The sequence below is a fragment of the Rhipicephalus microplus genome, unplaced genomic scaffold (genome assembly GCF_043290135.1).
Source record: "Rhipicephalus microplus isolate Deutch F79 unplaced genomic scaffold, USDA_Rmic scaffold_45, whole genome shotgun sequence".
Lineage (NCBI taxonomy): Eukaryota > Metazoa > Arthropoda > Arachnida > Ixodida > Ixodidae > Rhipicephalus > Rhipicephalus microplus.
In genome coordinates, this window is record NW_027464618.1 from 3,157,659 (window position 1) to 3,180,700 (window position 23,042).

At 54.1% G+C, this 23,042-nt stretch overlaps 90 non-coding genes across 90 annotated transcripts; all 90 read right to left on the bottom strand.

Moving 5' to 3' along the window:
* Positions 1-220: 220 nt before the first annotated feature.
* TRNAN-GUU (transfer RNA asparagine (anticodon GUU)) lies at positions 221-294 on the bottom strand. The gene has a single exon. It is a non-coding gene; the product is annotated as a tRNA-Asn (tRNA).
* A 74-nt stretch (positions 295-368) lies between these two features.
* On the bottom strand, positions 369-442 carry TRNAN-GUU (transfer RNA asparagine (anticodon GUU)). Its single transcript has one exon. It is a non-coding gene; the product is annotated as a tRNA-Asn (tRNA).
* A 75-nt stretch (positions 443-517) lies between these two features.
* On the bottom strand, positions 518-591 carry TRNAN-GUU (transfer RNA asparagine (anticodon GUU)). Its single transcript has one exon. It is a non-coding gene; the product is annotated as a tRNA-Asn (tRNA).
* Positions 592-666: 75 nt separating this feature from the next.
* On the bottom strand, positions 667-740 carry TRNAN-GUU (transfer RNA asparagine (anticodon GUU)). The gene has a single exon. It is a non-coding gene; the product is annotated as a tRNA-Asn (tRNA).
* Positions 741-815: 75 nt separating this feature from the next.
* Positions 816-889, bottom strand: TRNAN-GUU (transfer RNA asparagine (anticodon GUU)). The gene has a single exon. It is a non-coding gene; the product is annotated as a tRNA-Asn (tRNA).
* Positions 890-964: 75 nt separating this feature from the next.
* Positions 965-1,038, bottom strand: TRNAN-GUU (transfer RNA asparagine (anticodon GUU)). Its single transcript has one exon. It is a non-coding gene; the product is annotated as a tRNA-Asn (tRNA).
* Positions 1,039-1,112: 74 nt separating this feature from the next.
* Positions 1,113-1,186, bottom strand: TRNAN-GUU (transfer RNA asparagine (anticodon GUU)). The gene has a single exon. It is a non-coding gene; the product is annotated as a tRNA-Asn (tRNA).
* A 74-nt stretch (positions 1,187-1,260) lies between these two features.
* Positions 1,261-1,334, bottom strand: TRNAN-GUU (transfer RNA asparagine (anticodon GUU)). Its single transcript has one exon. It is a non-coding gene; the product is annotated as a tRNA-Asn (tRNA).
* A 74-nt stretch (positions 1,335-1,408) lies between these two features.
* Positions 1,409-1,482, bottom strand: TRNAN-GUU (transfer RNA asparagine (anticodon GUU)). The gene has a single exon. It is a non-coding gene; the product is annotated as a tRNA-Asn (tRNA).
* Positions 1,483-1,556: 74 nt separating this feature from the next.
* On the bottom strand, positions 1,557-1,630 carry TRNAN-GUU (transfer RNA asparagine (anticodon GUU)). The gene has a single exon. It is a non-coding gene; the product is annotated as a tRNA-Asn (tRNA).
* Positions 1,631-1,704: 74 nt separating this feature from the next.
* Positions 1,705-1,778, bottom strand: TRNAN-GUU (transfer RNA asparagine (anticodon GUU)). Its single transcript has one exon. It is a non-coding gene; the product is annotated as a tRNA-Asn (tRNA).
* A 74-nt stretch (positions 1,779-1,852) lies between these two features.
* TRNAN-GUU (transfer RNA asparagine (anticodon GUU)) lies at positions 1,853-1,926 on the bottom strand. Its single transcript has one exon. It is a non-coding gene; the product is annotated as a tRNA-Asn (tRNA).
* Positions 1,927-2,001: 75 nt separating this feature from the next.
* TRNAN-GUU (transfer RNA asparagine (anticodon GUU)) lies at positions 2,002-2,075 on the bottom strand. Its single transcript has one exon. It is a non-coding gene; the product is annotated as a tRNA-Asn (tRNA).
* A 74-nt stretch (positions 2,076-2,149) lies between these two features.
* On the bottom strand, positions 2,150-2,223 carry TRNAN-GUU (transfer RNA asparagine (anticodon GUU)). Its single transcript has one exon. It is a non-coding gene; the product is annotated as a tRNA-Asn (tRNA).
* A 75-nt stretch (positions 2,224-2,298) lies between these two features.
* TRNAN-GUU (transfer RNA asparagine (anticodon GUU)) lies at positions 2,299-2,372 on the bottom strand. Its single transcript has one exon. It is a non-coding gene; the product is annotated as a tRNA-Asn (tRNA).
* A 75-nt stretch (positions 2,373-2,447) lies between these two features.
* On the bottom strand, positions 2,448-2,521 carry TRNAN-GUU (transfer RNA asparagine (anticodon GUU)). The gene has a single exon. It is a non-coding gene; the product is annotated as a tRNA-Asn (tRNA).
* A 75-nt stretch (positions 2,522-2,596) lies between these two features.
* On the bottom strand, positions 2,597-2,670 carry TRNAN-GUU (transfer RNA asparagine (anticodon GUU)). The gene has a single exon. It is a non-coding gene; the product is annotated as a tRNA-Asn (tRNA).
* Positions 2,671-2,746: 76 nt separating this feature from the next.
* On the bottom strand, positions 2,747-2,820 carry TRNAN-GUU (transfer RNA asparagine (anticodon GUU)). Its single transcript has one exon. It is a non-coding gene; the product is annotated as a tRNA-Asn (tRNA).
* Positions 2,821-2,895: 75 nt separating this feature from the next.
* TRNAN-GUU (transfer RNA asparagine (anticodon GUU)) lies at positions 2,896-2,969 on the bottom strand. Its single transcript has one exon. It is a non-coding gene; the product is annotated as a tRNA-Asn (tRNA).
* A 75-nt stretch (positions 2,970-3,044) lies between these two features.
* Positions 3,045-3,118, bottom strand: TRNAN-GUU (transfer RNA asparagine (anticodon GUU)). The gene has a single exon. It is a non-coding gene; the product is annotated as a tRNA-Asn (tRNA).
* A 224-nt stretch (positions 3,119-3,342) lies between these two features.
* On the bottom strand, positions 3,343-3,416 carry TRNAK-UUU (transfer RNA lysine (anticodon UUU)). The gene has a single exon. It is a non-coding gene; the product is annotated as a tRNA-Lys (tRNA).
* A 73-nt stretch (positions 3,417-3,489) lies between these two features.
* Positions 3,490-3,563, bottom strand: TRNAK-CUU (transfer RNA lysine (anticodon CUU)). The gene has a single exon. It is a non-coding gene; the product is annotated as a tRNA-Lys (tRNA).
* A 73-nt stretch (positions 3,564-3,636) lies between these two features.
* On the bottom strand, positions 3,637-3,710 carry TRNAN-GUU (transfer RNA asparagine (anticodon GUU)). The gene has a single exon. It is a non-coding gene; the product is annotated as a tRNA-Asn (tRNA).
* Positions 3,711-3,785: 75 nt separating this feature from the next.
* TRNAN-GUU (transfer RNA asparagine (anticodon GUU)) lies at positions 3,786-3,859 on the bottom strand. Its single transcript has one exon. It is a non-coding gene; the product is annotated as a tRNA-Asn (tRNA).
* A 74-nt stretch (positions 3,860-3,933) lies between these two features.
* Positions 3,934-4,007, bottom strand: TRNAN-GUU (transfer RNA asparagine (anticodon GUU)). Its single transcript has one exon. It is a non-coding gene; the product is annotated as a tRNA-Asn (tRNA).
* A 224-nt stretch (positions 4,008-4,231) lies between these two features.
* Positions 4,232-4,305, bottom strand: TRNAN-GUU (transfer RNA asparagine (anticodon GUU)). Its single transcript has one exon. It is a non-coding gene; the product is annotated as a tRNA-Asn (tRNA).
* A 75-nt stretch (positions 4,306-4,380) lies between these two features.
* Positions 4,381-4,454, bottom strand: TRNAN-GUU (transfer RNA asparagine (anticodon GUU)). The gene has a single exon. It is a non-coding gene; the product is annotated as a tRNA-Asn (tRNA).
* A 75-nt stretch (positions 4,455-4,529) lies between these two features.
* TRNAN-GUU (transfer RNA asparagine (anticodon GUU)) lies at positions 4,530-4,603 on the bottom strand. Its single transcript has one exon. It is a non-coding gene; the product is annotated as a tRNA-Asn (tRNA).
* A 75-nt stretch (positions 4,604-4,678) lies between these two features.
* On the bottom strand, positions 4,679-4,752 carry TRNAN-GUU (transfer RNA asparagine (anticodon GUU)). Its single transcript has one exon. It is a non-coding gene; the product is annotated as a tRNA-Asn (tRNA).
* Positions 4,753-4,826: 74 nt separating this feature from the next.
* TRNAN-GUU (transfer RNA asparagine (anticodon GUU)) lies at positions 4,827-4,900 on the bottom strand. Its single transcript has one exon. It is a non-coding gene; the product is annotated as a tRNA-Asn (tRNA).
* Positions 4,901-4,974: 74 nt separating this feature from the next.
* Positions 4,975-5,048, bottom strand: TRNAN-GUU (transfer RNA asparagine (anticodon GUU)). Its single transcript has one exon. It is a non-coding gene; the product is annotated as a tRNA-Asn (tRNA).
* Positions 5,049-5,123: 75 nt separating this feature from the next.
* On the bottom strand, positions 5,124-5,197 carry TRNAN-GUU (transfer RNA asparagine (anticodon GUU)). Its single transcript has one exon. It is a non-coding gene; the product is annotated as a tRNA-Asn (tRNA).
* A 75-nt stretch (positions 5,198-5,272) lies between these two features.
* On the bottom strand, positions 5,273-5,346 carry TRNAN-GUU (transfer RNA asparagine (anticodon GUU)). Its single transcript has one exon. It is a non-coding gene; the product is annotated as a tRNA-Asn (tRNA).
* Positions 5,347-5,421: 75 nt separating this feature from the next.
* TRNAN-GUU (transfer RNA asparagine (anticodon GUU)) lies at positions 5,422-5,495 on the bottom strand. The gene has a single exon. It is a non-coding gene; the product is annotated as a tRNA-Asn (tRNA).
* A 75-nt stretch (positions 5,496-5,570) lies between these two features.
* On the bottom strand, positions 5,571-5,644 carry TRNAN-GUU (transfer RNA asparagine (anticodon GUU)). The gene has a single exon. It is a non-coding gene; the product is annotated as a tRNA-Asn (tRNA).
* A 75-nt stretch (positions 5,645-5,719) lies between these two features.
* TRNAN-GUU (transfer RNA asparagine (anticodon GUU)) lies at positions 5,720-5,793 on the bottom strand. Its single transcript has one exon. It is a non-coding gene; the product is annotated as a tRNA-Asn (tRNA).
* A 75-nt stretch (positions 5,794-5,868) lies between these two features.
* TRNAN-GUU (transfer RNA asparagine (anticodon GUU)) lies at positions 5,869-5,942 on the bottom strand. The gene has a single exon. It is a non-coding gene; the product is annotated as a tRNA-Asn (tRNA).
* Positions 5,943-6,017: 75 nt separating this feature from the next.
* Positions 6,018-6,091, bottom strand: TRNAN-GUU (transfer RNA asparagine (anticodon GUU)). Its single transcript has one exon. It is a non-coding gene; the product is annotated as a tRNA-Asn (tRNA).
* Positions 6,092-6,165: 74 nt separating this feature from the next.
* On the bottom strand, positions 6,166-6,239 carry TRNAN-GUU (transfer RNA asparagine (anticodon GUU)). Its single transcript has one exon. It is a non-coding gene; the product is annotated as a tRNA-Asn (tRNA).
* A 78-nt stretch (positions 6,240-6,317) lies between these two features.
* TRNAD-GUC (transfer RNA aspartic acid (anticodon GUC)) lies at positions 6,318-6,391 on the bottom strand. The gene has a single exon. It is a non-coding gene; the product is annotated as a tRNA-Asp (tRNA).
* Positions 6,392-6,465: 74 nt separating this feature from the next.
* Positions 6,466-6,539, bottom strand: TRNAN-GUU (transfer RNA asparagine (anticodon GUU)). Its single transcript has one exon. It is a non-coding gene; the product is annotated as a tRNA-Asn (tRNA).
* A 73-nt stretch (positions 6,540-6,612) lies between these two features.
* On the bottom strand, positions 6,613-6,686 carry TRNAK-CUU (transfer RNA lysine (anticodon CUU)). Its single transcript has one exon. It is a non-coding gene; the product is annotated as a tRNA-Lys (tRNA).
* A 74-nt stretch (positions 6,687-6,760) lies between these two features.
* On the bottom strand, positions 6,761-6,834 carry TRNAN-GUU (transfer RNA asparagine (anticodon GUU)). The gene has a single exon. It is a non-coding gene; the product is annotated as a tRNA-Asn (tRNA).
* A 75-nt stretch (positions 6,835-6,909) lies between these two features.
* On the bottom strand, positions 6,910-6,983 carry TRNAN-GUU (transfer RNA asparagine (anticodon GUU)). The gene has a single exon. It is a non-coding gene; the product is annotated as a tRNA-Asn (tRNA).
* A 75-nt stretch (positions 6,984-7,058) lies between these two features.
* On the bottom strand, positions 7,059-7,132 carry TRNAN-GUU (transfer RNA asparagine (anticodon GUU)). The gene has a single exon. It is a non-coding gene; the product is annotated as a tRNA-Asn (tRNA).
* Positions 7,133-7,207: 75 nt separating this feature from the next.
* On the bottom strand, positions 7,208-7,281 carry TRNAN-GUU (transfer RNA asparagine (anticodon GUU)). The gene has a single exon. It is a non-coding gene; the product is annotated as a tRNA-Asn (tRNA).
* A 75-nt stretch (positions 7,282-7,356) lies between these two features.
* TRNAN-GUU (transfer RNA asparagine (anticodon GUU)) lies at positions 7,357-7,430 on the bottom strand. The gene has a single exon. It is a non-coding gene; the product is annotated as a tRNA-Asn (tRNA).
* A 75-nt stretch (positions 7,431-7,505) lies between these two features.
* Positions 7,506-7,579, bottom strand: TRNAY-GUA (transfer RNA tyrosine (anticodon GUA)). Its single transcript has one exon. It is a non-coding gene; the product is annotated as a tRNA-Tyr (tRNA).
* Positions 7,580-7,654: 75 nt separating this feature from the next.
* Positions 7,655-7,728, bottom strand: TRNAN-GUU (transfer RNA asparagine (anticodon GUU)). The gene has a single exon. It is a non-coding gene; the product is annotated as a tRNA-Asn (tRNA).
* Positions 7,729-7,803: 75 nt separating this feature from the next.
* On the bottom strand, positions 7,804-7,877 carry TRNAN-GUU (transfer RNA asparagine (anticodon GUU)). The gene has a single exon. It is a non-coding gene; the product is annotated as a tRNA-Asn (tRNA).
* A 224-nt stretch (positions 7,878-8,101) lies between these two features.
* On the bottom strand, positions 8,102-8,175 carry TRNAN-GUU (transfer RNA asparagine (anticodon GUU)). Its single transcript has one exon. It is a non-coding gene; the product is annotated as a tRNA-Asn (tRNA).
* Positions 8,176-8,398: 223 nt separating this feature from the next.
* On the bottom strand, positions 8,399-8,472 carry TRNAN-GUU (transfer RNA asparagine (anticodon GUU)). The gene has a single exon. It is a non-coding gene; the product is annotated as a tRNA-Asn (tRNA).
* A 368-nt stretch (positions 8,473-8,840) lies between these two features.
* Positions 8,841-8,914, bottom strand: TRNAN-GUU (transfer RNA asparagine (anticodon GUU)). The gene has a single exon. It is a non-coding gene; the product is annotated as a tRNA-Asn (tRNA).
* Positions 8,915-8,978: 64 nt separating this feature from the next.
* On the bottom strand, positions 8,979-9,061 carry TRNAN-GUU (transfer RNA asparagine (anticodon GUU)). The gene has a single exon. It is a non-coding gene; the product is annotated as a tRNA-Asn (tRNA).
* Positions 9,062-9,136: 75 nt separating this feature from the next.
* Positions 9,137-9,210, bottom strand: TRNAN-GUU (transfer RNA asparagine (anticodon GUU)). The gene has a single exon. It is a non-coding gene; the product is annotated as a tRNA-Asn (tRNA).
* A 75-nt stretch (positions 9,211-9,285) lies between these two features.
* Positions 9,286-9,359, bottom strand: TRNAN-GUU (transfer RNA asparagine (anticodon GUU)). The gene has a single exon. It is a non-coding gene; the product is annotated as a tRNA-Asn (tRNA).
* Positions 9,360-10,565: 1,206 nt separating this feature from the next.
* Positions 10,566-10,639, bottom strand: TRNAN-GUU (transfer RNA asparagine (anticodon GUU)). The gene has a single exon. It is a non-coding gene; the product is annotated as a tRNA-Asn (tRNA).
* A 371-nt stretch (positions 10,640-11,010) lies between these two features.
* TRNAN-GUU (transfer RNA asparagine (anticodon GUU)) lies at positions 11,011-11,084 on the bottom strand. Its single transcript has one exon. It is a non-coding gene; the product is annotated as a tRNA-Asn (tRNA).
* A 75-nt stretch (positions 11,085-11,159) lies between these two features.
* On the bottom strand, positions 11,160-11,233 carry TRNAN-GUU (transfer RNA asparagine (anticodon GUU)). The gene has a single exon. It is a non-coding gene; the product is annotated as a tRNA-Asn (tRNA).
* Positions 11,234-11,451: 218 nt separating this feature from the next.
* TRNAN-GUU (transfer RNA asparagine (anticodon GUU)) lies at positions 11,452-11,525 on the bottom strand. The gene has a single exon. It is a non-coding gene; the product is annotated as a tRNA-Asn (tRNA).
* A 366-nt stretch (positions 11,526-11,891) lies between these two features.
* TRNAN-GUU (transfer RNA asparagine (anticodon GUU)) lies at positions 11,892-11,966 on the bottom strand. The gene has a single exon. It is a non-coding gene; the product is annotated as a tRNA-Asn (tRNA).
* Positions 11,967-12,039: 73 nt separating this feature from the next.
* On the bottom strand, positions 12,040-12,113 carry TRNAN-GUU (transfer RNA asparagine (anticodon GUU)). Its single transcript has one exon. It is a non-coding gene; the product is annotated as a tRNA-Asn (tRNA).
* Positions 12,114-12,188: 75 nt separating this feature from the next.
* TRNAN-GUU (transfer RNA asparagine (anticodon GUU)) lies at positions 12,189-12,262 on the bottom strand. Its single transcript has one exon. It is a non-coding gene; the product is annotated as a tRNA-Asn (tRNA).
* Positions 12,263-18,486: 6,224 nt separating this feature from the next.
* TRNAD-GUC (transfer RNA aspartic acid (anticodon GUC)) lies at positions 18,487-18,560 on the bottom strand. The gene has a single exon. It is a non-coding gene; the product is annotated as a tRNA-Asp (tRNA).
* Positions 18,561-18,634: 74 nt separating this feature from the next.
* Positions 18,635-18,708, bottom strand: TRNAN-GUU (transfer RNA asparagine (anticodon GUU)). The gene has a single exon. It is a non-coding gene; the product is annotated as a tRNA-Asn (tRNA).
* A 75-nt stretch (positions 18,709-18,783) lies between these two features.
* On the bottom strand, positions 18,784-18,857 carry TRNAN-GUU (transfer RNA asparagine (anticodon GUU)). Its single transcript has one exon. It is a non-coding gene; the product is annotated as a tRNA-Asn (tRNA).
* Positions 18,858-18,932: 75 nt separating this feature from the next.
* TRNAN-GUU (transfer RNA asparagine (anticodon GUU)) lies at positions 18,933-19,006 on the bottom strand. The gene has a single exon. It is a non-coding gene; the product is annotated as a tRNA-Asn (tRNA).
* A 73-nt stretch (positions 19,007-19,079) lies between these two features.
* Positions 19,080-19,153, bottom strand: TRNAN-GUU (transfer RNA asparagine (anticodon GUU)). Its single transcript has one exon. It is a non-coding gene; the product is annotated as a tRNA-Asn (tRNA).
* A 75-nt stretch (positions 19,154-19,228) lies between these two features.
* On the bottom strand, positions 19,229-19,302 carry TRNAN-GUU (transfer RNA asparagine (anticodon GUU)). The gene has a single exon. It is a non-coding gene; the product is annotated as a tRNA-Asn (tRNA).
* Positions 19,303-19,373: 71 nt separating this feature from the next.
* Positions 19,374-19,447, bottom strand: TRNAN-GUU (transfer RNA asparagine (anticodon GUU)). Its single transcript has one exon. It is a non-coding gene; the product is annotated as a tRNA-Asn (tRNA).
* Positions 19,448-19,522: 75 nt separating this feature from the next.
* On the bottom strand, positions 19,523-19,596 carry TRNAN-GUU (transfer RNA asparagine (anticodon GUU)). The gene has a single exon. It is a non-coding gene; the product is annotated as a tRNA-Asn (tRNA).
* Positions 19,597-19,965: 369 nt separating this feature from the next.
* TRNAN-GUU (transfer RNA asparagine (anticodon GUU)) lies at positions 19,966-20,039 on the bottom strand. Its single transcript has one exon. It is a non-coding gene; the product is annotated as a tRNA-Asn (tRNA).
* Positions 20,040-20,114: 75 nt separating this feature from the next.
* TRNAN-GUU (transfer RNA asparagine (anticodon GUU)) lies at positions 20,115-20,188 on the bottom strand. The gene has a single exon. It is a non-coding gene; the product is annotated as a tRNA-Asn (tRNA).
* A 72-nt stretch (positions 20,189-20,260) lies between these two features.
* On the bottom strand, positions 20,261-20,334 carry TRNAN-GUU (transfer RNA asparagine (anticodon GUU)). Its single transcript has one exon. It is a non-coding gene; the product is annotated as a tRNA-Asn (tRNA).
* A 75-nt stretch (positions 20,335-20,409) lies between these two features.
* TRNAN-GUU (transfer RNA asparagine (anticodon GUU)) lies at positions 20,410-20,483 on the bottom strand. The gene has a single exon. It is a non-coding gene; the product is annotated as a tRNA-Asn (tRNA).
* A 75-nt stretch (positions 20,484-20,558) lies between these two features.
* On the bottom strand, positions 20,559-20,632 carry TRNAN-GUU (transfer RNA asparagine (anticodon GUU)). Its single transcript has one exon. It is a non-coding gene; the product is annotated as a tRNA-Asn (tRNA).
* A 75-nt stretch (positions 20,633-20,707) lies between these two features.
* TRNAN-GUU (transfer RNA asparagine (anticodon GUU)) lies at positions 20,708-20,781 on the bottom strand. The gene has a single exon. It is a non-coding gene; the product is annotated as a tRNA-Asn (tRNA).
* Positions 20,782-20,853: 72 nt separating this feature from the next.
* On the bottom strand, positions 20,854-20,927 carry TRNAK-CUU (transfer RNA lysine (anticodon CUU)). Its single transcript has one exon. It is a non-coding gene; the product is annotated as a tRNA-Lys (tRNA).
* A 75-nt stretch (positions 20,928-21,002) lies between these two features.
* TRNAD-GUC (transfer RNA aspartic acid (anticodon GUC)) lies at positions 21,003-21,076 on the bottom strand. The gene has a single exon. It is a non-coding gene; the product is annotated as a tRNA-Asp (tRNA).
* A 74-nt stretch (positions 21,077-21,150) lies between these two features.
* TRNAN-GUU (transfer RNA asparagine (anticodon GUU)) lies at positions 21,151-21,224 on the bottom strand. The gene has a single exon. It is a non-coding gene; the product is annotated as a tRNA-Asn (tRNA).
* A 73-nt stretch (positions 21,225-21,297) lies between these two features.
* On the bottom strand, positions 21,298-21,371 carry TRNAK-CUU (transfer RNA lysine (anticodon CUU)). The gene has a single exon. It is a non-coding gene; the product is annotated as a tRNA-Lys (tRNA).
* Positions 21,372-21,443: 72 nt separating this feature from the next.
* Positions 21,444-21,517, bottom strand: TRNAN-GUU (transfer RNA asparagine (anticodon GUU)). The gene has a single exon. It is a non-coding gene; the product is annotated as a tRNA-Asn (tRNA).
* Positions 21,518-21,589: 72 nt separating this feature from the next.
* On the bottom strand, positions 21,590-21,663 carry TRNAN-GUU (transfer RNA asparagine (anticodon GUU)). Its single transcript has one exon. It is a non-coding gene; the product is annotated as a tRNA-Asn (tRNA).
* Positions 21,664-21,738: 75 nt separating this feature from the next.
* TRNAN-GUU (transfer RNA asparagine (anticodon GUU)) lies at positions 21,739-21,812 on the bottom strand. Its single transcript has one exon. It is a non-coding gene; the product is annotated as a tRNA-Asn (tRNA).
* A 75-nt stretch (positions 21,813-21,887) lies between these two features.
* On the bottom strand, positions 21,888-21,961 carry TRNAN-GUU (transfer RNA asparagine (anticodon GUU)). Its single transcript has one exon. It is a non-coding gene; the product is annotated as a tRNA-Asn (tRNA).
* Positions 21,962-22,329: 368 nt separating this feature from the next.
* On the bottom strand, positions 22,330-22,403 carry TRNAN-GUU (transfer RNA asparagine (anticodon GUU)). Its single transcript has one exon. It is a non-coding gene; the product is annotated as a tRNA-Asn (tRNA).
* A 74-nt stretch (positions 22,404-22,477) lies between these two features.
* TRNAN-GUU (transfer RNA asparagine (anticodon GUU)) lies at positions 22,478-22,551 on the bottom strand. The gene has a single exon. It is a non-coding gene; the product is annotated as a tRNA-Asn (tRNA).
* Positions 22,552-22,625: 74 nt separating this feature from the next.
* On the bottom strand, positions 22,626-22,699 carry TRNAN-GUU (transfer RNA asparagine (anticodon GUU)). The gene has a single exon. It is a non-coding gene; the product is annotated as a tRNA-Asn (tRNA).
* Positions 22,700-22,772: 73 nt separating this feature from the next.
* Positions 22,773-22,846, bottom strand: TRNAN-GUU (transfer RNA asparagine (anticodon GUU)). The gene has a single exon. It is a non-coding gene; the product is annotated as a tRNA-Asn (tRNA).
* Positions 22,847-22,919: 73 nt separating this feature from the next.
* Positions 22,920-22,993, bottom strand: TRNAN-GUU (transfer RNA asparagine (anticodon GUU)). The gene has a single exon. It is a non-coding gene; the product is annotated as a tRNA-Asn (tRNA).
* Positions 22,994-23,042: the final 49 nt, after the last annotated feature.

Consider the following 23,042-nt stretch of genomic DNA (forward strand, 5'->3'; position numbering starts at 1 on the left):
CATTTGCGGCAAAATAAACTGGTATTCGCTATCTCCGTTCCTGTTTCCGCGGCTAAGATTGGCCGCTGTCGCCGCTCCGCTGGAGCTCATGATCCTGCGATCCGTTCAGCACGACTGCCGGAAGCAGAAATTTGCGCCACGGAGTCAATCGTCCTGCTCTCTCACGACCGTCAGAACATTCTATCAAAGCTATCAGTGCAAAGAACAAAAAGCGACACCTCGCCCCCGGGAGGGCTCGAACCTCCAACCTTTCGGTTAACAGCCGAATGCGCTAGCCGATTGCGCCACGGAGGCAATCGTCCTGCTCTCTCACGACCGTCAGAACATTCTATCAAAGCTATCAGTGCAAAGAACAAAAAGCGACACCTCGCCCCCGGGAGGGTTCGAACCTACAACCTTTCGGTTAACAGCCGAATGCGCTAGCCGATTGCGCCACGGAGGCAATCGTCCTGCTCTCTCACGACCGTCAGAACATTCCATCAAAGCTATCAGTGCAAAGAAAAAAGAAGCGAGACAACGCGCCCGGGAGGGCTCGAACCTCCAACCTTTCGGTTAACAGCCGAACGCGCTATCCGATTGCGCCACGGAGGCAATCGTCCAGCTCTCTCACGACCGTCAGAACATTCCATCAAAGCTATCAGTGCAAAGAAAAAAGAAGCGAGACAACGCGCCCGGGAGGGTTCGAACCTCCAACCTTTCGGTTAACAGCCGAACGCGCTAGCCGATTGCGCCACGGAGGCAATCGTCCTGCTCTCTCACGACCGTCAGAACATTCTATCAAAGCTATCAGTGCAAAGAAAAAAGAAGCGAGACAACGCGCCCGGGAGGGCTCGAACCTCCAACCTTTCGGTTAACAGCCGAACGCGCTATCCGATTGCGCCACGGAGGCAATCGTCCAGCTCTCTCACGACCGTCAGAACATTCTATCAAAGCAATCAGTGCAAAGAAAAAAGAAGCGAGAGAACGCGCCCGGGAGGGCTCGAACCTCCAACCTTTCGGTTAACAGCCGAACGCGCTATCCGATTGCGCCACGGAGGCAATCGTCCTGCTCTCTCACGACCGTCAGAACATTCTATCAAAGCTATCAGTGCAAAGAACAAAAAGCGACACCTCGCCCCCTGGAGGGCTCGAACCTCCAACCTTTCGGTTAACAGCCGAATGCGCTAGCCGATTGTGCCACGGAGGCAATCGTCCTGCTCTCTCACGACCGTCAGAACATTCTATCAAAGCTATCAGTGCAAAGAACAAAAAGCGACACCTCGCCCCCGGGAGGGCTCGAACCTCCAACCTTTCGGTTAACAGCCGAATGCGCTAGCCGATTGCGCCACGGAGGCAATCGTCCTGCTCTCTCACGACCGTAAGAACATTCTATCAAAGCTATCAGTGCAAAGAACAAAAAGCGACACCTCGCCCCCGGGAGGGCTCGAACCTCCAACCTTTCGGTTAACAGCCGAATGCGCTAGCCGATTGCGCCACGGAGGCAATCGACCTGCTCTCTCACGACCGTCAGAACATTCTGTCAAAGCTATCAGTGCAAAGAACAAAAAGCGACACCTCGCCCCCGGGAGGGCTCGAACCTCCAACCTTTCGGTTAACAGCCGAATGCGCTAGCCGATTGCGCCACGGAGGCAATCGTCCTGCTCTCTCACGACCGTAAGAACATTCTATCAAAGCTATCAGTGCAAAGAACAAAAAGCGACACCTCGCCCCCGGGAGGGCTCGAACCTCCAACCTTTCGGTTAACAGCCGAATGCGCTAGCCGATTGCGCCACGGAGGCAATTGTCCTGCTCTCTCACGACCGTCAGAACATTCTATCAAAGCTATCAGTGCAAAGAACAAAAAGCGACACCTCGCCCCCGGGAGGGCTCGAACCTCCAACCTTTCGGTTAACAGCCGAATGCACTAGCCGATTGCGCCACGGAGGCAATCGTCCTGCTCTCTCACGACCGTCAGAACATTCCATCAAAGCTATCAGCGCAAAGAAAAAAGAACCGAGACAACGCCCCCGGGAGGGCTCGAACCTCCAACCTTTAGGTTAACAGCCGAACGCGCTAGTCGATCGCGCCACGGAGGCAATCCCCCAGCTCTCTCACGACCGTCACAACATTCTATCAAAGCTATCAGTGCAAAAAAAAAGAAGCGAGACAACGCGCCCGGGAGGGCTCGAACCTCCAACCTTTCGGTTAACAGCCGAACGCGCTATCCGATTGCGCCACGGAGGCAATCGTCGAGCTCTTTCACGACCGTCAGAACATTAAATCAAAGCTATCAGTGCAAAGAAAAAAGAAGCGAGACAAAGCGCCCGGGAGGGTTCGAACCTCCAACCTTTCGGTTAACAGCCGAACGCGCTAGCCGATTGCGCCACGGAGGCAATCGTCCTGCTCTCTCACGACCGTCAGAACATTCTATCAAAGCTATCAGTGCAAAGAAAAAAGAAGCGAGACAACGCGCCCTGGAGGGCTCGAACCTCCAACCTTTCGGTTAACAGCCGAACGCGCTATCCGATTGCGCCACGGAGGCAATCGTCCAGCTCTCTCACGACCGTCAGAACATTCCATCAAAGCTATCAGCGCAAAGAAAAAAGAAGCGAGACAACGCCCCCGGGAGGGCTCGAACCTCCAACATTTCGGTTAACAGCCGAATGCGCTAGCCGATTGCGCCACGGAGGCAATCGTCCTGCTCTCTCACGACCGTCAGAACATTCTATCAAAGCTATCAGTGCAAAGAAAAAAAAAAGCGACACATCGCCCCCGGGAGGGCTCGAACCTCCCACCTTTCGGTTAACAGCCGAATGCGCTAGCCGATTGCGCCACGGAGGCAATCGTCCTGCTCTCTCACGACCGTCAGAACATTCCATCAAAGCTATCAGCGCAAAGAAAAAAGAAGCGAGACAACGCCCCCGGGAGGGCTCGAACCTCCAACCTTTCGGTTAACAGCCGAACGCGCTAGCCGATCGCGCCACGGAGGCAGTCGTGCTGCTCTCTTACCACCGTCAGAACATTTCTCCAAAGCTGTCAACGCAAAGAAAAAAAAAGCGACACCCCGTCCCCGGGAGGGCTCGAACCTCCAACCTTTCGGTTAACAGCCCAACGAGCTAGCCGACTGCGCCACGGAGGCAATCGTGCTGCTCTCTTACCACCGTCAGAACTTTTTTTCAATGCTATCAGCGGAAAGAAAAAAAATAGACACACACCGCCACCGGGAGGGCTCTAACCTCCAACCTTTCGGTTGACAGCCGTTTGCGCTAGCCGATTGCGCCACGGAGGCAATCGTGCTGCTCTCTTGCCACCGTCAGAACATTTCTCCAAAGCTATCAGCGCAAAGAAAAAAAAGCGACACAACGCCCCCGGGAGGGCTCGAACCTCCAACCTTTCGGTTAAAAGCCGAACGCGCTAGCCAATTGCGCCACGGAGGCAGTCGTTCTGGTCTCTCACCACTGTCAAAACTTTTCTGCAAAGCTGTCAGCGCAAAGAAAAAAAGCGACACAACGCCCCCGGGAGGGCTCGAACTTCCAACCCTTCCGTTAAGAGCCGAACGCGCTAGCCAATTGCGCCACGGAGGCCGTAGTGCTGCTGTCTACCACAGTCAGAACATTTCTCCAAAGCTGTCAGCGCAAAGAAAAAAAAGCGACACCTCGCCCCCGGGAGGGCTCGAACCTCCAACCTTTCGGTTAACAGCCGAATGCGCTAGCCGATTGTGCCACGGAGGCAATCGTCCTGCTCTCTCACGACCGTCAGAACATTCTATCAAATCTATCAGTGCAAAGAAAAAAGAAGCGAGAGAACGCGCCCGGGAGGGCTCGAACCTCCAACCTTTCGGTTAACAGCCGAACGCGCTATCCGATTGCGCCACGGAGGCAATCGTCCTGCTCTCTCACGACCGTCAGAACATTCTATCAATGCTATCAGTGCAAAGAAAAAAAAGCGACACCTCGCCCCCGGGAGGGCTCGAACCTCCAACCTTTCGGTTAACAGCCGAATGCGCTAGCCGATTGCGCCACGGAGGCAATCGTCCTGCTCTCTCACGACCGTCAGAACATTCCATCAAAGCTATCAACGCAAAGAAAAAAGAAGCGAGACAACGCCCCCGGGAGGGCTCGAACCTCCAACCTTTCGGTTAACAGCCGAACGCGCTAGTCGATCGCGCCACGCAGGATATCGTCCTGCTCTCTCACGACCGTCAGAACATTCTATCATAGCTATCATTGCAAAGAAAAAAGAAGCGAGACAACGCGCCCGGGAGGGCTCGAACCTCCAACCTTTCGGTTAACAGCCGAACGCGCTATCCGATTGCGCCACGGAGGCAATCATCCAGCTCTCTCACGACCGTCAGAACATTCCATCAAAGCTATCAGTGCAAAGAAAGAAGAAGCGAGACAACGCGCCTGGGAGGGCTCGAACCACCAACCTTTCGGTTAACAGCCGAACGCGCTATCCGATTGCGCCACGGAGGCAATCGTCCAGCTCTCTCACGACCGTCAGAACATTCCATGAAAGCTATCAGCGCAAAGAAAAAAGAAGCGAGACAACGCCCCCGGGAGGGCTCGAACCTCCAACCTTTCGGTTAACAGCCGAACGCGCTAGCCGATCGCGCCACGGAGGCAGTCGTGCTGCTCTCTTACCACCATCAGAACATTCCATCAAAGCTATCAGCGCAAAGAAAAAAGAAGCGAGAGAACGCCCCCGGGAGGGCTCGAACCTCCAACCTTTCGGTTAACAGCCGAATGCGCTAGCCGATTGCGCCACGGAGGCAATCGTCCTGCTCTCTCACGACCGTCAGAACATTCTATCAAAGCTATCAGTGCAAAGAACAAAAAGCGACACCTCGCCCCCGGGAGGGCTCGAACCTCCAACCTTTCGGTTAACAGCCGAATGCGCTAGCCGATTGCGCCACGGAGGCAATCGTCCTGCTCTCTCACGACCGTCAGAACATTCTATCAAAGCTATCAGTGCAAAGAACAAAAAGCGACACCTCGCCCCCGGGAGGGCTCGAACCTCCAACCTTTCGGTTAACAGCCGAATGCGCTAGCCGATTGCGCCACGGAGGCAATCGTCCTGCTCTCTCACGACCGTCAGAACATTCCATCAAAGCTATCAGCGCAAAGAAAAAAGAAGCGAGACAACGCCCCCGGGAGGGCTCGAACCTCCAACCTTTCGGTTAACAGCCGAACGCGCTAGTCGATGGCGCCACGGAGGCAATCGTCCTGCTCTCTCATGACCGTCAGAACATTCTATCAAAGCTATCAGTGCAAAGAAAAAAGAAGCGAGACAACGCGCCCGGGAGGGCTCGAACCTCCAACCTTTCGGTTAACAGCCGAACACGCTATCCGATTGCGCCACGGAGGCAATCGTCCAGCTCTCTCACGACCGTCAGAACATTCCATCAAAGCTATCAGTGCAAAGAAAAAAGAAGCGAGACAACGCGCCCGGGAGGGCTCGAATCTCCAACCTTTCGGTTAACAGCCGAACGCGCTAGCCGATTGCGCCACGGAGGCAATCGTCCTGCTCTGTCACGACCGTCAGAACATTGTATCAAAGCTATCACTGCAAAGAAAAAAGAAGCGTGACAACGCGCCCGGGAGGGCTCGAACGTCCAACCTTTCGGTTAACAGCCGAACGCGCTATCCGATTGCGCCACGGAGGCAATCGTCCAGCTCTCTCACGACCGTCAGAACATTCCATCAAAGCTATCAGCGCAAAGAAAAAAGAAGCGAGACAACGCCCCCGGGAGGGCTCGATCCTCCAACCTTTCGGTTAACAGCCGAATGCGCTAGCCGATTGCGCCACGGAGGCAATCGTCCTGCTCTCTCACGACCGTCAGAACATTCTATCAAAGCTATCAGTGCAAAGAAAAAAAAAGCGACACCGCGCCCCCGGGAGGGCTCGAACCTCCAACCTTTCTGTTAACAGCCGAATGCGCTAGCCGATTGCGCCACGGAGGCAATCGTCCTGCTCTCTCACGACCGTCAGAACATTCCATCAAAGCTATCAGCGCAAAGAAAAAAGAAGCGAGACAACGCCCCCGGGAGGACTCGAACCTCCAACCTTTCGGTTAACAGCCGAACGCGCTAGCCGATCGCGCCACGGAGGCAGTCGTGCTGCTCTCTTACCACCGTCAGAACGTTTCTCCAAAGCTGTCAACGCAAAGAAAAAAAAGCGACACCTCGCCCCCGGGAGGGCTCGAACCTCCAACCTTTCGGTTAACAGCCCAACGAGCTAGCCGACTGCGCCACGGAGGCAATCGTGCTGCTCTCTTACCACCGTCAGAACTTTTTTTTCAATGCTATCAGCGGAAAGAAAAAAAAATAGCGACACACCGCCACCGGGAGGGCTCTAACCTCCAACCTTTCGGTTGACAGCCGAATGCGCTAGCCGATTGCGCCACGGAGGCAATCGTGCTGCTCTCTTGCCACCGTCAGAACATTTCTCCAAAGCTATCAGCGCAAAGAAAAAAAAGCGACACAACGCCCCCGGGAGGGCTCGAACCTCCAACCTTTCGGTTAACAGCCGAACGCGCTAGCCAATTGCGCCACGGAGGCAGTCGTGCTGGTCTCTCACCACTGTCAAAACTTTTCTGCAAAGCTGTCAGCGCAAAGAAAAAAAGCGCCACAACGCCCCCGGGAGGGCTCGAACTTCCAACCTTTCCGTTAAGAGCCGAACGCGCTAGCCAATTGCGCCACGGAGGCCGTCGTGCTGCTGTCTCACCACAGTCAGAACATTTCTCCAAAGCTGTCAGCGCAAAGAAAAAAAAGCGACACCTCGCCCCCGGGAGGGCTCGAACCTCCAACCTTTCGGTTAACAGCCGAATGCGCTAGCCGATTGCGCCACGGAGGCAATCGTCCTGCTCTCTCACGACCGTCAGAACATTCTATCAAAGCTATCAGTGCAAAGAAAAAAGAAGCGAGAGAACGCACCCGGGAGGGCTCGAACCTCCAACCTTTCGGTTAACAGCCGAACGCGCTATCCGATTGCGCCACGGAGGCAATCGTCCTGCTCTCTCACGATCGTCAGAACATTCCATCAAAGCTATCAGCGCAAAGAAAAAAGAAGCGAGAGAACGCCCCCGGGAGGGCTCGAACCTCCAACCTTACGGTTAACAGCCGAATGCGCTAGCCGATTGCGCCACGGAAGCAATCGTCCTGCTCTCTCACGACCGTCAGAACATTCCATCAAAGCTATCAGCGCAAAGAAAAAAGAAGCGAGAGAACGCCCCCGGGAGGGCTCGAACCTCCAACCTTTCGGTTAACAGCCGAACGCGCTATGTGATTGCGCCACAGAGGCAATCGTCCTGCTCTCTCACGACCGTCAGTATATTCCATCAAAGCTATCAGCGCAAAGAGAAAAGAAGCGAGAGAACGCCCCCGGGAGGGCTCGAACCTCCAACCTTTCGGTTAACAGCCGAACGCGCTATGTGATTGCGCCACGGAGGCAATCGTCCAGCTCTCTCACCACCGTCAGTATATTCCATCAAAGCTATCAGCGCAAAGAAAAAAGAAGCGAGAGAACGCCCCCGGGAGGGCTCGAACCTCCAACCTTTCGGTTTACAGCCGAACGCGCTATGTGATTGCGCCACGGAGGCAATCGTCCTGCTCTCTCACGACCGTCAGAACATTCCATCAAAGCTATCAGTGCAAAGAAAAAAGAAGCGAGAGAACGTACCCGGGAGGGCTCGAACCTCCAACCTTTCGGTTAACAGCCGAACGCGCTATCCGATTGCGCCACGGAGGCAATCGTCCTGCTCTCTCACGACCGTCAGAACATTCCATCAAAGCTATCAGCGCAAAGAAAAAAGAAGCGAGAGAACGCCCCCGGGAGGGCTCGAACCTCCAACCTTTCGGTTAACAGCCGAACGCGCTATCCGATTGCGCCACGGAGGCAATCGTCCTGCTCTCTCACGACCGTCAGAACATTCCATCAAAGCTGTCAGCGCAAAGAAAAAAGAAGCGAGACAACGCCCCCGGGAGGGCTCGAACCTCGAACCTTTCGGTTAACAGCCGAACGCTCTAGCCGATCGCGCCACGGAGGCAGTCGTGCTGCTCTCTTACCACCGTCAGAACATTCCATCAAAGCTATCAGCGCAAAGACAAAAGAAGCGAGAGAACGCCCCCGGGAGGGCTCGAACCTCCAACCTTTCGGTTAACAGCCGAATGCGCTAGCCGATTGCGCCACGGAGGCAATCGTCCTGCTCTCTCACGACCGTCAGAACATTCTATCAAAGCTATCAGCGCAAAGAAAAAAATGCGACACACCGCCCCCGGGAGGGCTCCCACCCCCAACCTTTCGGTTAAGAGTCGAACTCGTTAGCCGATTGCGCCACGGAGGCAGTCGTGCTGCTCTCTTGCCACCGTCAGAACATTTCTTTAAAGCTATCAGCGCAAAGAAAAAAAAAGCGACACAACGCCCCCGGGAGGGCTCGAACATCCAACCTTTTGGTTAACAGCCGAACGCGCTAGCCAATTGCGCCACAGAGGCAGTCGTGCTGCTCTCTTACCACCGTCAGAACTTTTTTTCAATGCTATCAGCGGAAAGAAAAAAAATAGCGACACACCGCCCCCGCGAGGGCTCGAACCTCCAACCTTCCGGTTAACAGCCGATCTCGCAAGCCAATTGCGCAACTAAGGCAGTCGTGCTGCACTCTCATGACCGTCAGAACATTCCTCCAAAGCTATCAGCGCAAAGAAAAAAATGCGACACACCGCCCCCGGGGGGCTCCAACCCCCAACCTTTCGGTTAAGAGCCGAACTCGTTAGCCAATTGCGCCATGGAGGCAGTCGTGCTGGTCTCTCACCACCGTCAAAACTTTTCTGCAAAGCTGTCAGCGCAAAGAAAAAGTGACACCTCGCCCCCGGGAGGGCTCGAACCTCCAACCTTTCGGTTAACAGCCGAACGCGCTAGCCAATTGCGCCACGGAGGCCGTCGTGCTGCTGTCTCACCACAGTCAGAACATTTCTCCAAAGCTGTCAGCGCAAAGAAAAAAAAGCGACACCTCGCTCCGGGAGGGCTCGAACCTCCAACCTTTCGGTTAACAGCCGAATGCGCTAGCCGATTGCGCCACGGAGGCAATCGTCCTGCTCTCTCACGACCGTCAGAACATTCTATCAAAGCTATCAGTGCAAAGAAAAAAGAAGCGAGACAACGCGCCCGGGAGGGCTCGAACCTCCAACCTTTCGGTTAACAGCCGAACGTGCTATCCGATTGCGCCACGGAGGCAATCGTCCAGCTCTCTCACGACCGTCAGTATATTCCATCAAAGCTATCAGCGCAAAGAAAAAAGAAGCGAGACAACGCCCCCGGGAGGGCTCGAACCTCCAACCTTTCGGTTAACAGCCGAACACGCTAGCCGATTGCGCCACGGAGGCAGTCGTGCTGCTCTCTTACCACCGTCAGAACATTTCTCCAAAGCTGTCAGCGCAAAGAAAAAAAAATTGCCCGCAGCTTCCCTCGGGGGAACACTGAGGAGGATGCGGAGCATATAATTGGTTAACGGGGTGTTAAAGTGCGACTTACTTGGGTCGATGGCTAAATTGGTTAACGTGGTTGTGAAATGGGATGTTAAATTGCGACTTACTTGGGTCGCTGGCTAAATTGGTTAACGTGGTTGTAGGAGGGGTGTAAAATGAGTGAACATGTACGACACGTATGCGAAAGGGCGGTGTTTATTTATTGCGACGAACTTTGAGCACGATGGCTATTTGGTGGGTAAAGTGAAGAGTGAGTGGATCGGGTTGCAGCGGTCGTAGGTTGAAATTTGCAAAGACGTGGTCGATGCAGGTTCCGCGAATGGTGGTCGGCTGGTGGTGTTTGCAGTCGTCGTGCGTTGCGCGTTTCTGCGAGTGTCGCGACGCCATGTATTCGACTATCGCGGGTAGCATCGGGATCGGCCTCTCGTCGCCGACGCTTGCACTCGGCTTCCCGTTTTCGAAAGTCCGGGTCCTCTTGTCGACGCTTACGTTTCAAAGCGGCCGAATCCGGTGCTGCTGCTCGACGCTGACGTCTCTCAGCGGCTTCACGTTCTCTAAGTTGAGCATCTTCCGCCCGACGCCGACGTTTACGTTCGGCGTCGCGAGCTCTTCTCCGCGCTGCCTTGTCTTCGGACGACGACTTGGTTGCGGTTCCGCCAACACTTTGGCCGGCGCTGGTCGAAGGGACGTCGATCATTGCGACCTCGGACGTCGACGCGCCGTACAAACCAACCGACGAGCGGCAACTGAGCCAGCGAGCACCGACCTTGAGTATATATACAGCGCGACGGCGCATGCACTGTCAGCTGTCGAATGTTCGAGAAGGGGGAGAAGCGCAACGGCGCATGCGCGCGCGTCAGCTGCCGATGTTCTCGAAGCGTGACTGCGCACGCGCGCGCGTCAGCTGCCGATGTTCTTGAAGCGTGACGGCGCATGCGCGCTACATTATACAGCCAGCGAATTATCGTGAAGAGGAGAAGCGCACGCGGTGTGTAGAGGAGGAAGGGATGCACAGATGGTGGAAGAAGGAGGAGGAAGCTTGCGGACGGCGCCGCACTACAAGCCTCGAGTATTAGATGCTCCGCATCTAAAAAAGCGACACCCCGTCCCCGGGAGGGCTTGAACCTCCAACCTTTCGGTTAACAGCCCAACGAGCTAGCCGACTGCGCCACAGAGGCAATCGTGCTGCTCTCTTACCACCGTCAGAACTTTTTTTCAATGCTATCAGCGGAAAGAAAAAAAGTAGCGACACAACGCCCCCGGGAGGGCTCGAACCTCCAACTTTTCGTTTAACAGCCGAACGCGCTAGCCAATTGCGCAACGGAGGCAGTCGTGCTGGTCTCTCACCACTGTCAAAACTTTTCTGCAAAGCTGTCAGCGCAAAGAAAAAAAGCGACACAACGCCCCCGGGAAGGCTCCAACCTCCAACCTTTCCATTAAGAGCCGAACGCGCTAGCCAATTGCGCCACGGAGGCCGTCGTGCTGCTGTCTCACCACAGTCAGAACATTTCTCCAAAGCTGTCAGCGCAAAGAAAAAAAAGCGACACCTCGCCCCCGGGAGGGCTCGAACCTCCAACCCTTCGGTTAACAGCCGAATGCGCTAGCCGATTGCGCCATGGAGGCAATCGTCCTGCCCTCTCACGACCGTCAGACTATTCTATCAAAGCTATCAGTGCAAAGAAAAAAGAAGCGAGACAACGCGCCCGGGAGGGCTCGAACCTCCAACCTTTCGGTTAACAGCCGAACGCGCTATCCGATTGCGCCACGGAGGCAATCGTCCAGCTCTCTAACGACCGTCAGTATATTCCATCAGAGCTATCAGCGCAAAGAAAAAAGAAGCGAGACAACGCCCCCGGGAGGGCTCCAACCCCCAACCTTTCGGTTAAGAGCCGAACTCGTTAGCCAATTGCGCCACGGAGGCAGTCGTGCTGGTCTCTCACCACCGTCAGAACATTTCTCGAAAGCTGTCAGCGCAAAAAAAACGACCCCTCGCCCCCGGGAGGGCTTGAACCTCCAACCTTTCGGTTAACAGCCGAACGCCCTAGCCGATCGCGCCACGGAGGCAGTCGTGCTGCTCTCTTACCACCGTCAGAACTTTTTTTCAATGCTATCAGCGGAAAGAAAAAAAATAGCGACACACCGCCCCCGCGAGGGCTCGAACCTCCAACCTTCCGGTTAACAGCCGATCTCGCAAGCCAATTGCGCAACTAAGGCAGTCGTGCTGCACTCTCACAACCGTCAGAACATTCCTCCAAAGCTATCAGCGCAAAGAAAAAAATGCGACACACCGCCCCCGGGAGGGCTCCAACCCCCAACCTTTCGGTTAAGAGCCGAACTCGTTAGCCAATTGCGCCACGGAGGCAGTCGTGCTGGTCTCTCACCACCGTCAGAACATTTCTCGAAAGCTGTCAGCGCAAAAAAAACGACCCCTCGCTTCGGGAGGGCTTGAACCTCCAACCTTTCGGTTAACAGCCGAACGCGCTAGCCAATTGCGCCACGGAGGCCGTCGTGCTGCTGTCTCACCACAGTCAGAACATTTCTCCAAAGCTGTCAGCGCAAAGAAAAAAAAGCGACACCTCGCCCCCGGGAGGGCTCGAACCTCCAACCTTTCGGTTAACAGCCAAATGCGCTAGCCGATTGCGCCACGGAGGCAATCGTCCTGCTCTCTCACGACCGTCAGAACATTCTATCAAAGCTATCAGTGCAAAGAAAAAAGAAGCGAGACAACGCCCCCGGGAGGGCTCGAACCTCCAACCTTTCGGTTAACAGCCGAACGCGCTAGCCGATTGCGCCACGGAGGCTTTTTTTTTTTTTTTTTTATTGCCTGGCATGGACATTGTACAGGGCAATCATTGCACACACATATATTACAATACAAAGAAAAAGAAAAAAAAACAAGCATTGCCATCAGTCCCATTTGTACTGATGTTGTCCTCTTAAAAATACTTAAGGTTTGCCAGGGGTTCAAACCTTGACAACCATTCTGGCTCGATATCCTCTATTTTGCTACACTCAATGAATGCAGACATGCTTTGCCTGAAATAAATTACTGCTGGTTTTGCGTCCGGGTCGAAATGGTATCCGGCCATTCGTGCACGCCATATACAGTGGAGACCGGTCAACATCACTACATCGAATGGGACCCCATCATCATTTGTTACTGCGAGGTACCTTATTCCGTGTGGGTCTAGTGGAAAATCCTTCTTTATTGTCCTCTGTAATATGTCCCAAAAATGTACCCCTTCCCAACAATGCATAAAAACATGGTCTATTGTTTCTGGTTTCTTACATATCAAGCAGTGTGACCCCCATAGTGTAAAAAAACCCCGTTCCTCTGTGAAAGTCTTTACTGATAGTGTTCCTGTGTGTAACTTGAAGAAAAAAGTTTTCACCCCTGTAGGTACCTGCATGTTTCTCACCCGCTTCAGTACGTTTTGTCCCGGTCTTCCACTGTATATGGCCCTGTACAATGGTACTGGCAAAACCATAGCACATACATCTCTGTACAATTCTTTTCTTCTAACACTTGCTAGATAATCTATCGAAAAGCGTACAGATAAAAAACGTACACTGTCTACCACTTCCTTGAGATACCCACGCAACGTCACGGGCCGGCTATCCGTAGTAACAACAAAATCTGGTAAGGCACTGCCTAACCTGAGCTGGCATACCGTACGTAAAAACGGATCCCTGACGTCACGGAAAAACAAAAATCTATTTACTACTTGTCTCACAAATAGGTGCGCCAAACCAAGACCTCCGTCCTTCACGCGCCTGAACAAGTTGGTCCGTCTGCACCTTTCCCATTTCGAGCCCCATATAAAAACTGCGAACACTCTGTGCAGCCTTTGCACGTTGATCCTTGAACAATGTAACACCTGCATCACATACCACAGTTTAGCGATAAAAAACATGTTGCACACAGTAGCCCTAGCGAAAACAGACAGGTTCATGCCTTTCCACCTGTCTGCTTTTTCCTTCGTCTCTTTTGTTTGACGCGACCAATACTCCTCGCTGCCGTTATAACATTCCAGGGGAACACCGAGGTACCTTGTCGGTGTTTCCGTCCAGTGCACATTCGCAAAAAGGTCCGGCTTTGAAGGCCACCTTCCGTGCCAAAGCCCAAGAGATTTCGCCCAGTTTACGCGGCTTCCTGTGACGCTACAAAAATGTTTCACAACACTTATCGTTTCCTCTACACTTTCTTTGTTCGTACAACACACCGCAATGTCGTCTGCATATGCCAGCAGCTTAACTTCCACTGCCGCCAAGCTGAAGCCACGAATTTTTTCATTTTCATTTATCGCTAAGCACATCGCTTCGATGTAAATACAAAACAAAAGTGGACTGAGGGGGCAGCCCTGACGCACAGAACGCATTACGTGAATGGGGGCCCCCAAAGACTTGTTAACAATTAAACGTGTTGTGCAGTTCTGGTACGCCAAGGCCACTCCCTCCTTGATGATGGAACCGACATTAATATGATCTAAGATGACAAACAAAATATCATGCGCAACACAATCAAAAGCTTTCTCCAGGTCTATCTGGAGCACAGCAACGCCAAGTGAATCTTCGTCACAACACTCTAGCACACACCGCATCTTGTGAATGTTTGAGCTAATGGTTCTGCCTTTGATTCCACAAGTTTGGTGCTCTCCAACAATTTCTTTAATGACACCTTGAAGTCGCGCTGCCAGAACCTTCATAAAAATCTTGTAGTCGACATTGGTCAGCGATATGGGCCTATACGATGTCACCAGTTTAAGTTTTTCCCCTTCGTCCGTTTTAGGAATTAATATCGTATGCGCTTTGCTGAAGGAGGGCGGCAGAGTTTTCCGTTCGTACGCCTCATTGAACAGCTCAGCTAACCCCGGGGACAGTTCTATTCTAAACGTCTTATACCATGCTGCGGTTAGGCCATCGGGTCCCGGTGACTTTCCGGGGTTCAGATGACCAATCGCGCGTTCCACTTCACCTTCCGTTATTCTGCCTTCTAAAAGCTTTTTTGTGTCGTCACTAAGCCGCGGCAAGCGCTTGAGAAACTCTTCTTTAAAACCATGTACATTCGCTTTTCGAATTGCAAAAAGTGACTGATAATACGCAACAAAGGCCCGTTCGATGCTTTCATTGTCGCTCGCGAGAGTCCCGTTGCAATAGACCTTATCGATGTGGTTTCGGCGTCCTTGCGCTTTTTCGAGACCAAGCGCCCTTTTTGTGGGCGTCTCACCCGCGGCAAGATCATTTGCGCGCGCGCGAACCCAGGCGCCTCGATAACGCTCTCTGTCATGCAGTTCTAATTTTTCCTTGACACTGCGCACCTCGTCTTTGCAAGTCCCAGGCTCCCGACTTTCTAGGGCTATCAGCTGCTGCAGTGTTTTCTTAAGACTTCTTTCTTTTATTTGCGCTTCGAATTTTAGCGTGCTCGATCTGTCAAGCGCTTTCATTTTCACCTTCTGCTTTAAACACTCCCATTTCTCTGCTACTGTTTCCGTTTTTTCCATAAGCACTTCATTAATGGTCTCGTGCACTGCTTCTAAAAATGGTTCATCTTTTAGTAACAATGCGTTCAGTTTCCATAAATCCCAGTTGAAAACCTTACGCTGTTTCTTCATGCCTATGCGACACACAACCAAACAGTGATCTGAAAACGACACTGGCTCAACCGAAAAATCGTGACACATAGGCAATACATCTAGGGATAGGTATATGCGGTCTAAACGTGCATGGCTATTGCCATGAAATCGCGTGTAGATCACTTCGCGATTTGCTGCCACACATTCATACACGTCTTCCAAGTCATTTTCGGTTATTAATTTGCCTAGCACGTCACTGCTTTTGTCACGAACGCCAGTGCTATTGACTCTATCGCGAGCCCTTAAAACACAGTTAAAATCACCTAACAAAACCACCCTCTTATCACACTTTGTCCACTGAAACAGGTTAGAAAAAAACTGAGCACGCTCTTCTACACTATTCGGTGCGTATACGCATATAACTCTGAATTCAGTGGCACCATAAACAAAGTCACAATAAACAATTCTGCCCGACTGGCATGAAAAAACACTTTGCACAAGAAGGCTTTGCAATTTTTTTACAAAAAGAACACAACCCGCGGACGTTCCTATCGAGTGGCTTACGACCGCGTAATATCGGTCAGTGAAACGGCGCACCATGCTCCCGGTCTCCTCCTCTCCGTCTACCTTAGTTTCCTGGACGGCTAGGACGTCTATGTCTTGGTCTGTGAGCAACCGATAGAGCTGACTTTGCCTACGCCTAGCCGCCAACCCTCTGACGTTAAGCGTAGCTATACTGAATGGCGGAGTTAATTCCATAGTGACTTGTTCGCTAAAGGAGTAGGCCCGGAGCATGGCGCTTACCCTTCACGACCAGCCCTCGGCTAGCCGCCTCCAGGACCATCCTGCTTCCCAGCGCTGTTTTCTTTTGCCTTGTCCTCCAGTCTCCGGTCGGTAGGGACTTTCGGCTTAGGTTTGAGACTACGCCGCCTCCCTTGCGGCGCCTTCGCAGGCGGCTCCTGGCTGCTGGTGGACGACGCCCCGTCCTGCTCTACCGAGTCGTCGAGTGGACGCTTTAGCGTGGCGCTGGTCACGCACATCTCGTCGTCGCTGTCCGCCGCCGTCTCTCCCTGACCCTCCGTTGTATCAGCTGTCCCCACTGGAACCACGTCCGTCTCGACCCGCTCAGGCTCGGCCGCTGACGGGGCGCTGGCCGGTGTAGTCGAAAGCTGGCGAGTCTCCGGAAACTTGGGTGTGTCTGCCTGCGCCGCCCCTCCAGTAGTCACAGGGACCACTGGGCTTCCGACCCCTTTGGCGGCGTCCTCTGCCTCGGCCGCGTCCATGACGTGATCAGCCATCGCCTCGTTCTTCGCTGGCCCCATTGCACTGGCGTACGTTCGAACGCAATCCGCCTCGACGTGTCCGAAGCGTTTGCACCGCGAGCAACGGGGAACCTTGCACTCTCGGCGGACGTGCCCTTTGCCTTGGCAGCGCAAGCATTGCATCGGCCGACCAGGCACAACCAGCAAGGCCAGCTCTCCATCGATCCTGATCTGGTGCGGAAGGTCTTCGACCCTGACGCCGCTTTTCAGCTTCAGGAGAGCTGTTCTCGTGGTCGAACACTTGTCGGCCATGCCCGGGACACGCCACCGCTCACGGCTCACCTCCACGACCTTGCCGAAAGCCGACAGCGCCGTCCGTACTTCTTCGTCGCTCACCCCGTGAAGCAGCCAGTGAATTCGTAGCCGCACCTGCTGGTCCTGTGGGTCGACGACGACGCAGCGCCGCCCCTTCACCTGCAGCTCCTTCAAGGCGAGCAGGCGTTTTGTGGGAGCGGCATCATTGAATGTCACCGCCCACAAGTGGTTAACCTGGTATGCACCGAGGCTTACCACATCCGGCAGCAGGCCCGTTGGCGTCAATGCGTCCCTGAAATCTTCGACCTTGTATGGCCTCGCTCGTACATCACCGTGTAAAAACACGGTGTTGATAACAAGTCGTCCTTTTGGCATTTGCGGCAAAATAAACTGGTATTCGCTATCTCCGTTCCTGTTTCCGCGGCTAAGATTGGCCGCTGTCGCCGCTCCGCTGGAGCTCATGATCCTGCGATCCGTTCAGCACGACTGCCGGAAGCAGAATGCTTTGCGCCACGGAGGCAGTCGTGCTGCTCTCTTACCACCGTCAGAACATTTCTCCAAAGCTGTCAGCGCAAAGAAAAAAAAAATTGCCCGCAGCTTCCCTCGGGGGAACACTGAGGAGGATGCGGAGCATATAATTGGTTAACGGGGTGTTAAAGTGCGACTTACTTGGGTCGATGGCTAAATTGGTTAACGTGGTTGTGAAATGGGGTGTTAAATTGCGACTTACTTGGGTCGCTGGCTAAATTGGTTAACGTGGTTGTAGGAGGGGTGTAAAATGAGTGAACACGTACGACACGTATGCGAAAGGGCGGTGTTTATTTATTGCGACGAACTTTGAGCACGATGGCTATTTGGTCGGTAAAGTGAAGAGCGAGTGGATTGGGTTGCAGCGGTCGTAGGTTGAAATTTGCAAAGACGTGGTCGATGCAGGTTCCGCGAATGGTGGTCGGCTGGTGGTGTTTGCAGTCGTCGTGCGTTGCGCGTTTCTGCGAGTGTCGCGACGCCATGTATTCGACTATCGCGGGCAGCATCGGGATCGGCCTCTCGTCGCCGACGCTTGCACTCGGCTTCCCGTTTTCGAAAGTCCGGGTCCTCTTGTCGACGCTTACGTTTCAAAGCGGCCGAATCCGGTGCTGCTGCTCGACGCTGACGTCTCTCAGCGGCTTCACGTTCTCTAAGTTGAGCATCTACCGCTCGACGCCGACGTTTACGTTCGGCGTCGCGAGCTCTTCTCCGCGCTGCCTTGTCTTCGGACGACGACTTGGTTGCGGTTCCGCCAACACTTTGGCCGGCGCTGGTCGAAGGGACGTCGATCATTGCGACCTCGGACGTCGACGCGCCGTACAAACCAACCGACGAGCGGCAACTGAGCGAGCGAGCACCGACCTTGAGTATATATACAGCGCGACGGCGCATGCACTGTCAGCTGTCGAATGTTCGAGAAGGGGGAGAAGCGCAACGGCGCATGCGCGCGCGTCAGCTGCCGATGTTCTCGAAGCGCGACGGCGCATAAGCGCGTCAGCTGCCGATGTTCTCGAAGCGTGACGGCGCATGCGCGCTACATTATACAGCTAGCGAATGTTCGTGAAGAGGAGAAGCGCACGCGGTGTGTAGAGGAGGAAAGGATGCACAGATGGTGGAAGAAAGAGGAGGAAGCTTGCGGACGGCGCCGCACTACAAGCCTCGAGTATTAGATGCTCCGCATCTAAAAAAGCGACACCCCGTCCCCGGGAGGGCTCGAACCTCCAAACTTTCGGTTAACAGCCCAACGAGCAAGCCGACTGCGCCACGGAGGCAATCGTGCTGCTCTCTTACCACCGTCAGAACTTTTTTTCAATGCTATCAGCGGAAAGAAAAAAAGTAGCGACACACCGCCACCGGGAGGGCTCTAACCTCCAACCTTTCGGTTGACAGCCGAATGCGCTAGCCGATTGCGCCACGGAGGCAATCGTGCTGCTCTATTGCCACCATCAGAACATTTCTCCAAAGCTGTCAGCGCAAAGAAAGAAAAGCGACACCTCGCCCCCGGGAGGGCTCGAACCTCCATCCTTTCGGTTAACAGCCGAATGCGCTAGCCGATTGCGCCACGGAGGCAATCGTCCTGCTCTCTCACGACCGTCAGAACATTCTATCAAAGCTATCAGTGCAAAGAAAAAAGAAGCGAGACAACGCGCCCGGGAGGGCTCGAACCTCCAACCTTTCGGTTAACAGCCGAACGCGTTATCCGATTGCGCCACGGAGGCAATCGTCCAGCTCTCTCACGACCGTCATTATAATCCATCAAAGCTATCAGCGCAAAGAAAAAAGAAGCGAGACAACGCCCCCGGGAGGGCTCGAACCTCCAACCTTTCGGTTAACAGCCGAACGCGCTAGCCGATCGCGCCACGGAGGCAGTCGTGCTGCTCTCTTACCACCGTCAGAACATTTCTCCAAAGCTGTCAGCGCAAAAAAAAAAAACGACCCCTCGCCCCCGGGAGGGCTCGAACCTCCAACCTCTCGGTTAACAGCCGAACGCGTTATCCGATTGCGCCACGGAGGCAATCGTCCAGCTCTCTCACGACCGTCAGTATATTCCATCAAAGCTATCAGCGCAAAGAAAAAAGAAGCGAGACAACGCCCCCGGGAGGGCTCGAACCTCCAACTTTTCGGTTAACAGCCGAACGCGCTAGCCGATAGCGCCACGGAGGCAGTCGCGCTGGTCTCTCACCACTGTCAGAACATTTCTCCAAAGCTGTCAGCGCAAAAAAAAAACGACCCCTCGCCCCCGGGAGGGCTCGAACCTCCAACCTTTCGGTTAACAGCCGAACGCGTTATCCGATTGCGCCACGGAGGCAATCGTCCAGCTCTCTCACGACCGTCAGTATATTCCATCAAAGCTATCAGCGCAAAGAAAAAAGAAGCGAGACAACGCCCCCGGGAGGGCTCGAACCTCCAACTTTTCGGTTAACAGCCGAACGCGCTAGCCGATCGCGCCACGGAGGCAATCGGCCTGCTCTCTCACGACCGTCAGAACATTCTATCAAAGCTATCAGTGCAAAGAAAAAAGAAGCGAGACAACGCGCCCGGGAGGGCTCGAACCTTTAACTTTTCGGTTAACAGCCGAACGCGCTAGCCGATCGCGCCACGGAGGCAATCGGCCTGCTCTCTCACGACCGTCAGAACATTCTATCAAAGCTATCAGTGCAAAGAAAAAAGAAGCGAGACAACGCGCCCGGGAGGGCTCCAACCTCCAACCTTTCGGTTAACAGCCGAACGCGCTAGCCGATCGCACCACGGAGGCAGTCGCGCTGGTCTCTCACCACTGTCAGAACATTTCTCCAAAGCTGTCAGCGCAAAAAAAAAACGACCCCTCGCCCCCGGGAGGGCTCGAACCTCCAACCTTTCGGTTAACAGCCGAACGCGTTATCCGATTGCGCCACGGAGGCAATCGTCCAGCTCTCTCACGACCGTCAGTATATTCCATCAAAGCTATCAGCGCAAAGAAAAAAGAAGCGAGGCAACGCCCCCGGGAGGGCTCGAACCTCCAACTTTTCGGTTAACAGCCGAACGCGCTAGCCGATCGCGCCACGGAGGCAGTCGTGCTGCTCTCTTACCACCGTCAGAACATTTCTCCAAAGCTGTCAGCGCAAAAAAAAAAACGACCCCTCGCCCCCGGGAGGGCTCGAACCTCCAACCTTTCGGTTAACAGCCGAACGCGTTATCCGATTGCGCCACGGAGGCAATCGTCCAGCTCTCTCACGACCGTCAGTATATTCCATCAAAGCTATCAGCGCAAAGAAAAAAGAAGCGAGACAACGCCCCCGGGAGGGCTCGAACCTCCAACTTTTCGGTTAACAGCCGAACGCGCTAGCCGATCGCGCCACGGAGGCAATCGGCCTGCTCTCTCACGACCGTCAGAACATTCTATCAAAGCTATCAGTGCAAAGAAAAAAGAAGCGAGACTACGCGCCCGGGAGGGCTCGAACCTCCAACCTTTCGGTTAACAGCCGAACGCTCTATCCGATTGCGCCACGGAGGCAATCGTCCAGCTCTCTCACGACCGTCAGTATATTCCATCAAAGCTATCAGCGCAAAGAAAAAAGAAGCGAGACAACGCCCCCGGGAGGGCTCGAACCTCCAACTTTTCGGTTAACAGCCGAACGCGCTAGCCGATTGCGCCACGGAGGCAGTCGCGCTGGTCTCTCACCACTGTCAAAACTTTTCTGCAAAGCTGTCAGCGCAAAAAAAAAAGCGACACAACGCCCCCGGGAGGGCTCGAACCTCCAACCTTTCCGTTAAGAGCCCAACGAGCTTGCCGACTGCGCCACGGAGGCAATCGTGCTGCTTTCTTGCCACCGTCAGAACATTTCTCCAAAGCTATCAGCGCAAAGAAAAAAATAGCGACACACCGCCACCGGGAGGGCTCTAACCTCCAACCTTTCGGTTGACAGCCGAATGCGCTAGCCGATTGCGCAACGGAGGCAATCGTGCTGCTCTCTTGCCCCCGTCAGAACATTTCTCCAAAGCTATCAGCGCAAAGAAAAAAAAGCGACACAACGCCCCCGGGAGGGCTCGAACCTCCATCCTTTCGGTTAACAGCCGAACGCGCTAGCCAATTGCGCCACGGAGGCAGTCGTGCTGGTCTCTCACCACTGTCAAAACTTTTCTGCAAAGCTGTCAGCGCAAAGAAAAAAAGCGACACAACGCCCCCGGGAGGGCTCGAACCTCCAACCTTTCCGTTAAGAGCCGAACGCGCTAGCGTATTGCGCCACGGAGGCAGTCGTGCTGGTCTCTCACCACCGTCAAAACTTTTCTGCAAAGCTGTCAGCGCAAAGAAAAAAGTGACACCTCGCCCCCGGGAGGGCTCGAACCTCCAACCTTTCGGTTAACAGCCGAACGCGCTAGCCAATTGCGCCACGGAGGCAGTCGTGCTGGTCTCTCACCACTGCCAAATTTTTCTGCAAAGCTGTCAGCGCAAAGAAAAAAAGCGACACAACGCCCCCGGGAGGGCTCGAACCTCCAACCTTTCGGTTAACAGCCGAATGTGCTAGCCGATTGCGCCACGGAGGCAATCGTCCTGCTCTCTCACGACCGTCAGAACATTCTATCAAAGCTATCAGTGCAAAGAAAAAAGAAGCGAGACAACGCGCCCGGGAGGGCTCGAACCTCCAACCTTTCGGTTAACAGCAGAACACGCTATCCGATTGCGCCACGGAGGCAATCGTCCAGCTCTCTCACGACCGTCAGTATATTCCATCAAAGCTATCAGCGCAAAGAAAAAAGAAGCGAGACAACGCCCCCGGGAGGGCTCGAACTTCCAACCTTTCGGTTAACAGCCGAACGCGCTAGCCGATTGCGCCACGGAGGCAGTCGTGCTGCTCTCTTACCACCGTCAGAACATTTCTCCAAAGCTGTCAGCGCAAAGAAAAAAAAGCGACACCCCGTCCCCGGGAGGGCTCGAACCTCCAACCTTTCGGTTAACAGCCCAACGAGCTAGCCGACAGCGCCACGGAGGCAATCGTGCTGCTCTCTTACCACCGTCAGAACTTTTTTTCAATGCTATCAGCGGAAAAAAAAAATAGCGACACACCGCCACCGGGAGGGCTCTAACCTCCAACATTTCGGTTGACAGCCGAATGCGCTAGCCGATTGCGTCACGGAGGCAATCGTGCTGCTCTCTTGCCACCGTCAGAACATTTCTCCAAAGCTATCAGCGCAAAGAAAAAAGTGACACCTCGCCCCCGGGAGGGCTCGAACCTCCAACCTTTCGGTTAACAGCCGAACGCGCCAGCATATTGCGCCACGGAGGCAGTCGTGCTGCTCTCTTACCACCGTCAGAACATTTCTCCAAAGCTGTCAGCGCAAAGAAAAAAAAGCGACACCCCGTCCCCGGGAGGGCTCGAACCTCCAACCTTTCGGTTAACAGCCCAACGAGCTAGCCGACTGCGCCACGGAGGCAATCGTCCTGCTCTCTTACCACCGTCAGAACTTTTTTTCAATGCTGTCAGCGCAAAGAAAAAAAAGCGACACCCCGCCCCCGGGAGGGCTCGAACCTCCAACCTTTCGGTTAACAGCCCAACGAGCTAGCCGACTGCGCCACGGAGGCAATCGTCCTGCTCTCTTACCACCGTCAGAACTTTTTTCAATGCTGTCAGCGCAAAGAAAAAAAAGCGACACCCCGCCCCCGGGAGGGCTCGAACCTCCAACCTTTCGGTTAACAGCCCAACGAGCTAGCCGACTGCGCCACGGAGGCAATCGTCCTGCTCTCTTACCACCGTCAGAACTTTTTTCAATGCTGTCAGCGCAAAGAAAAAAAAGCGACACCCCGCCCCCGGGAGGGCTCGAACCTCCAACCTTTCGGTTAACAGCCCAACGAGCTAGCCGACTGCGCCACGAAGGCAATCGTGCTGCTCTCTTACCACCGTCAGAACTTTTTTTCAATGCTATCA